The sequence below is a fragment of the Pseudophryne corroboree genome, chromosome 5, assembly GCF_028390025.1.
Source record: "Pseudophryne corroboree isolate aPseCor3 chromosome 5, aPseCor3.hap2, whole genome shotgun sequence".
Lineage (NCBI taxonomy): Eukaryota > Metazoa > Chordata > Amphibia > Anura > Myobatrachidae > Pseudophryne > Pseudophryne corroboree.
In genome coordinates, this window is record NC_086448.1 from 613,083,745 (window position 1) to 613,095,593 (window position 11,849).

Genomic DNA, 11,849 nt, shown 5'->3' on the forward strand with positions numbered 1-11,849 from the left:
CAATTAATGTGGTTTTCAATACCACAATAGAAACCGGAAATCAAATATTTGGGCTATTGATTTTACTGAGATAACAGTAACACCTTTGTGTAATATATGACCATAATTTATTCTACAGCAGTCCTATTCAGGATTAATTAGTCGTAGAGAATTAAATCATAGGTCATACAGAACCGAATGCCAATTGGTATTATTAGGGATCACTCTAGATCGGGCAGAAGAATATTTTGCAGTACCAGGGTGTTCCAGGGTGGTCTCCCATCCGAGTACTGACCCGGCCCTCCACTGCTTGGCTTCCAAGATCAGACGAGATCGGGCATCTCCAGCGGGGTATGTCCGCAATTTCTTAATCTGCCCGTTCAGTCAATCCCAATACCCGTATCGCCAGAGTTGTATATTAGAGGTGAACTCAATCAGTCGAATGTTCAGTATTTGAGTTTATCTTATGCCCATGAAAATGAATTCGTAGCAATATTAGTCACAATGCAATAGTTATACACAGGGACATCCACTGTGCATTTAAACAAAATTACATTAAGGACAGTTAGCATATGCAAAAGAATTTTTTCTTATGCAAGGGCGTCCACTTGCATATCCGGGATATGATGATGATATATAATCAGGCAACAATTATAGCAAACCTGTTGCTGTATGCAATATATAGTATGTGTGGCCTTTAATAATTTATACCACACATGCCACCACAGCAGAAAATAATGCACATAGAAATAATTGAGTATCAATTTGCTGCAAGTATGCAGCTGGATATGGTGATGATATATAATCAGGCAACAATTATAGCAAACCTGTTGCTGTGAAAAGAAGGTAAACCCCCTGCCCAGCCAGTACCTGAAATGGATCTGTACTTAAGCTGCAATATGGGTTCAGGGGAGGGGGGGAGGAAAGATAAAAACTGCTATATGGGGGGGGGGGGTAGGGGGGGTCGGGTCTGCTATATAGATTCAGGGGGGGGGGTACGGACTGCTATATAGGTTCAGGGGAAGGGGGTAGGGACTGCTGTATAGGTTCAGGGGAGGGGGGGAAGGGGGGTAGGGACTGCTATATAGTTTCAGGGGAAGGGGGTAGGGACTGCGGTGCACGCACAGTTCAGACCCGATTTACAAGATAATTTGTGTGTGGCCCTCGACTATTCACTGAAAGTGTTAAGCGGCCCCCCAGCTGAAATAATTGCCCACCCCTGCTCTAGCCTAAATACCTTTGTTTTCAAACACACCATGTACCACAAATTGTTGTACTTCACGGCACTCCATGGCATTCTCTCAAGAGCAAATGCATCCTTCATTCTCCCTGCAACCCACCCCTCTGAACACATTGCCTCTTCAATTATCCACTCACCTCTTATTAACACTCATGTGCTTTTTATCTTTGTACTTTAACAATACCATCCACAACCTGTCACCAGAAAACATTTTTTGCAAACCTCCTACAACTATATTTACAATGCATCCGGAAAGTAGGGGCAGACTCAATGGGCCAAGTGGTTCTTATCTGCCGTCAAATTCTATGTTTCTATGTAAAGTATTCACAACGCTTCACTTTTTCACATTTTGTTATGTTACAGCCTTAATCCAAAATGGAATAAATTATTTTTTTACCCTGAAAATTCTACACACAATGCCCCATAATGACAATGTGAAAAAATAAAAAACAAATTAATCACATGTACATGAACACAAGTATTCATAGCCTTTGCTATGAAGCTCAAAATTGAGCTCAGGTGCATCCTGTTTCCACTGATCATCCTTGAGATGTTCTTACAGCTTAATTGGAGTCCACCTGTGGCAAATTCAGTCGATTGGACATGATTTGGAAAGGCACACACCTGCCTATATAAGGTCCCACACTTGACCGTGCACAAACCAAGCATGAAGTCAAAGGAAATGTCTGTAGACGTTTGAAACAGGATTGTCTCGAGGCACAAATGTGGGGAAGGGTACAGAAAAATATCTGCTGCTTTGACAGTCTCAGTGAGCACAGTGGCCTCAAACATCCGTAAATGGAAGTTCAGAACCACCAGGACTCTTCCTAGAGCTGGCCGGCCATCTAAACTGAGAAATCGGGGGAGAAGGGCCCTAGTCAGGGAGGGGACCAAGAACCCGATGGTCACTCTGTCAGAGCTACAGCATTCCTCTGTGGAGAGAGGAGAACCTTCCAGAAGGACAACCATCTCTGCAGCAATCCACCAATCAGGCCTGTATTGTAGAGTGGCCAGACAGAACCACTCCTTAGTAAAAAGCACATGGCAGCCCACCTGGAGTTTGCCAAAATGCACCTGAAGGACTCTCAGACCATGAGACACAAAATTCACTGGTATGATGAGCCAAAGATTGAACTCTTTGGCGTGAATGCCAGGCGTCATGTTTGGAGGAAACCAGGCACTGCTCATCACCAGGCCAATACCATCCCTACTGCAAAGCATGGTGGTGACAGCATCATGCTGTGGGGATGTTTTTCAGTGGCAGGATAGAGGGAAAGATCAATGCACTAATGTACAGAGACATCCTGGATGAAAACCAGCTCCAGACGCTCTTGACCTCAGACTGTGGCAACGGTTCATCTTTTAGCAGGACAACAACCCTAAGCGCACACAGCCAAGATATCAAAGGAGTGGCTTCAGGAAGACTCTGTGAATGTCCTTGAGTGGCCCAACCTTGAATCCAGTTGAACATCTCTGGAGAGATCCGAAAATGGATGTGCACCGACGCTGCCCATCCAACCTGATGGAGCTTTAGAGGTGCTTCAAAGAGGAATGGACCAAACTACCCAAAGATAGGCGTGCCAAGCTTGTGGCATCATATTCAAAAAGACTTGAGCCTGTAATTGCTGCCAAAGGTGCATCAACAAAGTTTTGAGCATAGGCTGTTAATACTTATTTACATGTGATTTCTTAGTTTTTGATTTTTAATAAAATTGCAAAAAATCTCAATTTTTTTTTTAACATTGTCATTATGGGGTATTGTGCGTAGAATTTTGAGGGGAAAAATGAATTTATTCCAGTTTGGAATAAGGCTATAACATAACAAAATGTGGAAAAAGTGAAGTGCTGTGAATACTTTCCGGATGCACTGTATCTCTCTCTTGCTTCTAATAGCTGGTGACATTACACCAAATCTGTGCCACAACCACTTGCCTTACTCACATTCACCTGATTTGCAGCAATATAGAAATTTAGCTAAACCTCCTAAACATCAAATGTTTCTCATCACCCTCCAAATTACTAAAACGTGCCTTATGGAATGCACGCTCTGTAACAAATTAACATCTGTTTATGACTTCCTCATATCTAACAGCTCCAACCTGCTGGCTATAGCAAAAATATGGCTCACACAATCAGATGGCCTCACCTGAAGCACTGCAACATGGTGGTCTGCAATCCAACACCACCTCCTTAACTGGTAACAGTAAAGGAGGTGGTGTTGGATTATTACTATCCCAAGCTTTCACATATACACTTCTAACAAAGGTTCCCTCACTCAAATTTACATCCCATGAAGTACATTCTTTCAGAATTTTCACTCCTTCCTCTCTGTGTGTTACAGCTATCTATCGCTCACTTGGGCAGCCCAAAAAATTTCTGGTAGATTTTTCTGCCTGGCTTCCTCACTTCCTATCTTCTGACATCTCCACCATAATCATGGGTGATTTCAATATTGCTGTTGATAATCCAAAATCTGCTGCTCATGTCTCCAAACTATTCTTTCTAATCTCCTCCTTCAGCCTCTCCCAATAGACTGACTCCTCTACTCATCAGGAGGGCAACTGCCTTGATCTGGTATTCACCATACTATGCTCAGTTTCTGAATTCACGAACACTCCTTTCCCTCTCTCAGATCACAACCTTATCACCTGCATGCTCTCCTCCATTACTTTAAACTCAATCTCACTGAAGTCCTGTAATCCTCCTCAAACCTGCAGAAATATTAACACAATTAATCTTCAAGAACTTTCCAGTTCTCTGCAACAACTGCTGTCACCTATTTCTACATTCACTTCTCCTGAGATGGCTGTTTTACACCTGAACCAGGCTCTAGTAATAGCACTTGAACAAGTGGCTCCAGCTGCCCATAACACTCCATGTAGGCCTAGATGTCAACAGTGGCACTCTAAAGTTAAATAATTCCTACAAAAAGTTGAACATCAGTGGCATAAATCTCATACACAAACTACTTCCTCACATAATAGACTATTCCTACTTCAGGGACAAGACTGATAAGATTCGAGATGAAATGGTATGCTCTTCCTCAGCCAGTGATCTGCTCAATTCCCTACCTGAACCCTCTGGTACCTTCTCTTCATTTGATCACTCAAATGAAGATTAAGTATCAACACTCTTCTCATCCTGCTACTCTGCTACCTCTCCTTTTGATCCTATAACTTCACAAATAAGTAAATCTCTGTCTACTGTGCTCCTCCCAACCTTAACTAACATCTTTAATCTCTCTCACTCTACTGTTATCTTTCCTTCACTGTTCAAGCATGCAGTGAAGAAAAAAACTAAATTCTGACCCTAACTCTCTTTCAAACTACCATTTCATCCCTCAGCTCCCCTGCCTCTACAAGCTACTTGAGAGACTTGCCTACACTCACCTCACACACTTTCTTCACTCACACAACTTATTGGACCCATTTCAGTCAGGTTTTCATTCCCAACACTCCACAGAGACAGCACTGACTAAAGTAGTGATTAATCTGGTCACTGCAAAGTCTAAAGTCAATTACTCACTTCTTATTCTTCCAGATCTCTCTGCTGTTTTTGACACTTTTGACCACTCTTTTCATACAAATACTGCAATCCCTAGGTGTTCAAGACACAGCCCTTTCTTGGTTCCTATCCTACCTATTTAATCGCTCCTTCAGTATATGCTTCTCTGAATCCACGTGTTCTTCACTACCTCTTTCAGTTGGATTACCGCAATGCTCAGTCTTAGGTCCTTGTGTTTTTCTCAATCTATACCGCATCTCTTAATAAACTAATCAGCTCTTTTGGATTTTACTGTTGTATCATCTGTATGCAGATGATACTTAAACCCAGTGCCGTAACTAGACATTTTAGCGCTGTGTGCAAGAAATGGCATTGGGGCCCCTCCTTTATATAAAATAGAGGCAGTGCGCGCCGTAGGCTCGTGCATAATGTATAGGGGTGTGGCTTCATGGGGATGGTGTGTGGCCACAAAATAATACCAATTCATATTACGGTGCACAGTAGTCTCCATTATTCAAATTACGCCGCACAGTAGCGCCACTACACCAGATAGAGCTCCTTTTACACATTACGGCAGCCAGTCACCCTTTTTACACATTATGGCAGCCAGTCACCCTTTTTACACATTACGGCAGACAGCGTCCCCTTTTTACACATTACGGCAGACAGTGTCCCCTTTTTACACATTATGGCAGACAGTGTCCCCCTTATTACACATTATGGCAGACAGCGTACCCTTTTTACACATTACGGCAGACAGCGTCCCCTTTTTACACATTACGGCAGACAGCATCCCCTTATTGCACATTATGGCAGACAGCTTCCCCTTTTCACACATTATGGCAGACAGGGTTCCCTTTTTACACATTACGGCAGCCAGTCCCCCTTTTCACACATTATGGCAGACAGGGTCCCCTTTTTACACATTATGGCAGCCAGTCCCCCTTTTCACACATTACGGCAGACAGCGTCCCCTTTTTACACATTACGGCAGTCAGCATCCACTTTTTACACATTAGGTAGACAGGATAGATAGATAGATAGATACAGTGGCGGAACTACCGCCAGTGCAGGCAGTGCCTTGCACTGGGGCCCGCCACTGTCCAGGGGCCCAAAGCATGTAATGAGTCAAACTGACTCATTACATGCCGCTGTGTGCTGCGGGCAACCGCCGCCCGCAGCATACAGCCGCCCACCGAGGAGAGGAGAAGAGCGCAGCGGCACGGGGGAGGATGAGGGAGGTGGAGGAGGGAGCCGCAGCAGCGCTGTGTAATTGGTAGAGGCGCTGCTGCTGCTATCCTTCTGCTTCACCTTAGGCTGCCCTCCGCCGTTGTGAATGCTGGGAAGCGCATCCCAGTATTCACAGTGGCGGAGAACAGCCTATGGTGAAGCAGAGGGACAGCAGCAGCAGTGCCTCCACCTATTACACAGCGCTGCTGCGGCTCCCTCCTCCACTTCCCTCCTCCTCCTTCTCCCCTGCAAGGCTGCACCAAGGAGCCTGAGCCAACGGAGAGAGTAAGTATAATTCTTTCTTTCTTTCTTTCTTTCTTTCTTTCTTTCTTTCTTTCTTTCTTTCTTTCTTTCTTTCTTTCCTGCATTAATGTGTAAAAAGGGGATGCTGTCTTCCGTAATGTGTAAAAAGGGGGGCACTGTATGCCGTAATGTGTAAAAAGGGGGACGCTGTCTGCCGTAATGTGTAAAAAAAGGGGACGCTGTCTGCCGTAATGTGTAAAAAGGCACGCTGTCTGCCTTAATGTGTAAAAAAGGGCACACTGCCTGCCGTAATGTGTAAAAAAGGGCACACTGTCTGCCATAATGTGTAAAAAAGGGCACGCTGTCTGCTGTAATGTGTAAAAAAGGGTATGCTGTCTGCCGTAATGTGTAAAAAGGGCACGCTGTTTGCCGTAATGTATAAAAAAGGGGACGCTGTCTGCCTTAATGTGTAAAAAAGGGGACGTTGTCTACCTTAATGTGTAAAAAGGGGACGCTGTCTGCCGTAATGTGTAAAAAAGGGCACGATGTCTGCCGTAATGTGTAAAATGGGGGTAGCTGTCTGCCGTAATGTGTAAAAAGGGGACGCTGTCTGCTGTAATGTGTAAAAAGGGTGATGCTGTCTGCCGTAATGTGTAAAAAGGGCATGCTGTCTGCCTTACTGTGTAACAAAGGGGACGCTGTCTGCCGTAATGTGTAAAAAGGGGGACGCTGTTGTCAAAGTAAAAAAATATTGTAATGCATACATCACGTACTAACCCCACACACATGCCCGCTGCGCGAGCACTTGTTCCGCCGTGCGTGCACATATCCGCAATTTGCGTATGATCGCTCCCGCGATCCTGCGCGTGGTATGGGTATTTACGGCGGAGTTTGTGAGCGCATAGAGGGTTATCAAAACATTACATATTTAACCCAAATAGTGCACTTTGTACACATAGCTCCCTTGCACCACATCAGCAAGTATCAACAGTTTAAATGATTCCAGGACTAAGGGATTCACCTTTGCATGATAGGAAGGGACAGACTAAGGTTATAAGATGATGTCTAGTATCCAGCTGTAGGGTATTTTAAGGGTAACATTCCGGTGTTGGTTAGAGAAAGATCGCATGTTCTTGCGTATAGTTATGTGCAGAAGTAGAATATAGATATAAACTGTATTTACTGTATATTATGTATGCGGCGGGAATCCAGAGGATACCACCCACAAGAGCAGTTGGGAAAGACATCGCCCACCTTTTCAAATCAACCTATGACCTCTCCTGTAATGTAAAGATGCATCTCTGTGTCCAATGAACAAAGGGATTACAGTAACCATTGTATTGTATATGGAAGTTGTGTATAAAAAGCCTGTTGTTGCCTGGCCGGTCAGAAGACTCTGAACGCTAGCTACCTGATGAGCGGAGGACTAGTCCAGGTTGCGCAAGCGAACATTCTCACGTATGTACATTGACTGTAGCCATTATTCTGTTGTAGATTTATCTTGTTAGCCTTGTAGTGTACAACTTGTACTGTTATCCCCTTTCAAATAATCCACTGTGGCCTTAGAACCCAGCGGTTAACTACATTCCGGTGTTGTGTCCTCATTTCCCTGCTAGGGTTTTAAGCGTATTACATTATTTAACTGTATAAGGTTTAAGTGTATTGATAAGGTGTGTACGCACTGTGGGTACTTAATACTGTCAGCTCTGCATAAGGTTTAAGGTGTAACATCATTGCAGTGCTTTGCAGCACAAGGTTTAGAGTGTAATAATATCATTGCATTGCATTACTAATAAGGTTTAAAGTTTGTCAAGAGTGTGTGCGCGCACTGTGCGTTCTTTGTACACCCAGTGCAGCGTGTGTACGCTAAGTACGTACACGGTACGGGACTCTGTACGCAAATAGCGTGCGAAGTGCGTAGCGTGTATATTAAAGGTACGGCTGCAGCGGCTCCATGGTAGAAGTGTATTTAGAGGTATAGCTTTATGTTTTAAGATAATATCGACATTATCAATTGGGGGCAACATCCGTTTTTTCCTCATACCCACAGCCTAGTAGGTTACAGCAGACTTTATCTATCAGCAAAGGGCGGACAGGTATCCACGTAAGCCTTCTCCTGGTTGGTGAATACACTGGTAAACTCTATCTCAATTGCTGATAAGATAAGCGTCTGCTCTGCATGGTTTGTAGGGATGCTGGTGGGATCCGTAAGGTAAATACGCAAAGCTATTTTTAAAGTCTGTGAATTTCTGTTTGGCGCCAAATGCGCACACAACACACGCATACACCTGTATTTTGTACTTTGTATATCTGCTCGCATTGTTGCCATAAGTAGTGATTATTAGATTCATTTTGACCTGTGCTGAGAAATTTGTTGCTATTTAGTTAAAACATAGACTAGATATTAAGGAAGTAAAACGTAAAACACAAATACAGTCTGGCCTAGTTAAACAGGTTTATAAAGAAAGATACTGTGTGTTGTGTTAAGTGAGCGATTACAGTTAATATCGCTTACATTTATAGAAGTGTGGGATTTGTACTATTGCGGACGTACGGTTTTGTACACGTGTCTCGGACAAAGTACGGGACTGCGTACGCAACGTAAAGACGTACAGAAAAGACGTATGCACGGTCGCGTGTTTACGCAACGTGCGTAAGGGGGGTGGTCTTCTGTATGCCGGCGGTCGGGCTCCCGGCGCTCAGTATACCGGCGCCGGGAGCCCGACAGCCGGCATACCGACACTTATTATCCCTCGTGGGGGTCCACGACCCCCATAGAGGGAGAATAAAATAGTGTGGCGCGCATAGCGCGCCACCGTGCCCGTAGCGTGGCGAGCGCAGCGAGCCTGCAAGGGGCTCATTTGCGCTCGCCACGCTGTCGGTAAGCCGGCAGTCGGGCTCCCGGCGCCGGGATGCTGGTCGCCGGGAGCCCGACCGCCGGCCAGCCGTAGTGAACCCCGTAAGGGTACGGCCGCTAAGTACAAATAACACAATAGCATTTAGTTTAGGCGCGGGACGGTAGCCACGCGATAATAGCACAAATTGCTCAGTGTCCAAGATATAGTTTAAATAATACCTTTTTTACTGTATTACCTCTGGGGAAGCTATCAGTCAACAGAAAAGGATATTTTTCTGATCAGAAAACTATAGAGTGTTAGTGTGGGCTGAAAAAGGTGTGAATGTATTGAACCCCGCTTGGTGAACTCGGTGAACTCGGTGAACTTGGTGAACTCGGTGAACTTGGTGAGCACGGTCTAGGTGAATACGTGCAACGGAGTGTGATAAAGTTTTTTAAAGGTGTTGTTTTCTTGGTGTTACACTGCGGCTGTTTTGGAGCACAGTGTGAAGACTCCAGTGATCCTACAACTTATAGATAGCAAGTGTCTATAAGTTGTACGATTGGACCGCATGGTTGTGTGAGCAATACGTGGCGCAACGTGATACGAAGTTTTGCATATTTGTGCGTAAATCTCGTCATCATATGCGTTGTGTAGGGCACATGCAAGCGTGATTTGTGTAAACATTGTCTTTTAGGCAGATATTCACTGGGTACGGTAAGTTACTCCTAAAGGCCCAGGGGATATAGGCCGAAGTAGGGCCTGCAGTGGCTACACGTGTCTGCTAAAAGGGGCGGATCCGTGGAACTCGGAGCAGAAGAAGTTAGTGGATGAACTTTGAGGACTTCCACCGTTACTGTGTTTGGAGCACTTTAGGAAGTTTTCCCATGTTAAAAGGGTCCACAATGGGAGCCAAGTGCACAACACAGGGACGTTCCTCAGTCAGGGTTCAGACAGCAGAATTGAGACCGAGGGGGTCAGCTCAGTTAGTAATGTGGGGGAAGTATGGTCCCCACACTGAGACCTTTTATGATGAATGGACACGAATGACTGTGGGGGATAAAGCATCATTTCCTGGGATAGGTAGTTTTGAACCAGAGGTGTTGCAGAATTTAAGGGTTAGCATATGTCTGATAAAATCCCAAAAGCAAAGGGTCAGACACACAAACTGTTTAAATTTATGGCAGCATGAGGGCGATATGCAAAGGGAACTAGCTCACGCAGCCGGTTCCAAACCTAGCAGGAAACTGATGGCAACTGCACCACCACCACTGTATATTATAGGGGAGAAAGTGGCTACAGACAATGGCATACTGGTATATGATAAAAGTAAAGTTGATAAATGTACTAATGCTAACCCGTGCAAGTTGTATCCCATTCTAAACTTCCCTCAGGACTGCGAGCAAGAAGATGAGCCCAGCGCGATATCGACACTCTCTCTAGCAGCCACCATACAAGACACCCAGGTGGGCACGGCCCAACCAGTAAGAGCAGTAGTAAAGGCCCCTAGTGGAGGGACAGGTGAGGTCGTGTCCACAGGTAAGTACGGTACCGTACATTATGCAGAGACAATAGCACCTCAGATTGTAGAGTCAACTCAAAACGATGTAATTGAACTAAATCCTGTCAGGGTGATCGCAGTCCCCAATGGGAGGACTGACGCTCAGGGAGTCACACCCATCAGGAACATTGCTATGCATTGTCCTTGGTCCCGGACAGAATTGAGGACAATTATGTCTGAATTTCCCGATCCCAGAAAGGATCTAGTCGCATGCCAGAGGTTTATTAAAGAATTAGGTAATGCCACCGAACCCACAAACAAAGATTGGCGAACAGTGCTACGGGCATGTTTACCCTCCAATATTGACCCCGCGAAATTCATTACTGATTGTAAATTAGACACAGAAGTACCTCTCACTGATGAGTACAATCAGGAGAATGTACGACAGATCAATCTGCAATTAGGAGTATATTTCCCTATTGTTGTCAAATGGAATAAAATCTTTTCCATAAGACAAAAAGAAGGTGAAACGGCATCTAAATATTTCCATCAAGCACTGCAGGAAATGGCTAGATACACTGGGGTCGAGGACATTAAGGAAAATGTACATCACAGGGAGGTAGCTGTGTCAGTATTAATGGAAGGGTTAAAATAAACGTTGGAATGTAACTGCGGCCAAATTTATATTGGAAAAACATCACGGCCTTTAAAAACGAGAGCAGCGGAGCATATCTACAATATCCGTAAGGGACTAGAAACTCATCCCCTCTCGGAACACTTTAGTAAAAAACACAATAAGTGCGAGGGACAGATTAAACGTTTCATTGGTCTACAACAGATAAAACCCACTTGGCGTAATAAAAATCTGGAAAAGCGCTTAGCGCAAAGTGAAATGAGATGGATATATGATCTCGATACACTAAAACCTAAAGGCCATAATGTCGACTTCGAATTACGGTGGTTTCTTGATTAAATGTCTCATTTATGTAAATATTCCCAAAATGTTGGTTGTAACAATGATATATATATATTTATCATTTATATGTGTATTAATTATATATATATATTTTCTCTTTCATATTTTACATCCTTTTGACCTTCAATGCATCTGTCTGAGGAAATTAAGATCCCCACCCGGGTAATCAGGGATGGACATGATGGGAATACAAAGTACCATCTAGTTTGGTCAGGTGTGGGGATTAATACACGTGAAAACCCTCTGGGCAAATAGAAGACATATTCCCTTAAGCAAGATGTCCGCCGAACCATCAGGGAGCCACGTTGGTTACATGTATACGGTTTGTGAGGAAAGAAA

The 11,849-nt window shown here is 44.3% G+C and overlaps 1 pseudogene; it reads right to left on the reverse strand.

Annotated features, from left to right (window-relative positions):
- Positions 1-224: 224 nt before the first annotated feature.
- Positions 225-344, reverse strand: LOC134930106 (5S ribosomal RNA; annotated as a pseudogene).
- Positions 345-11,849: the final 11,505 nt, after the last annotated feature.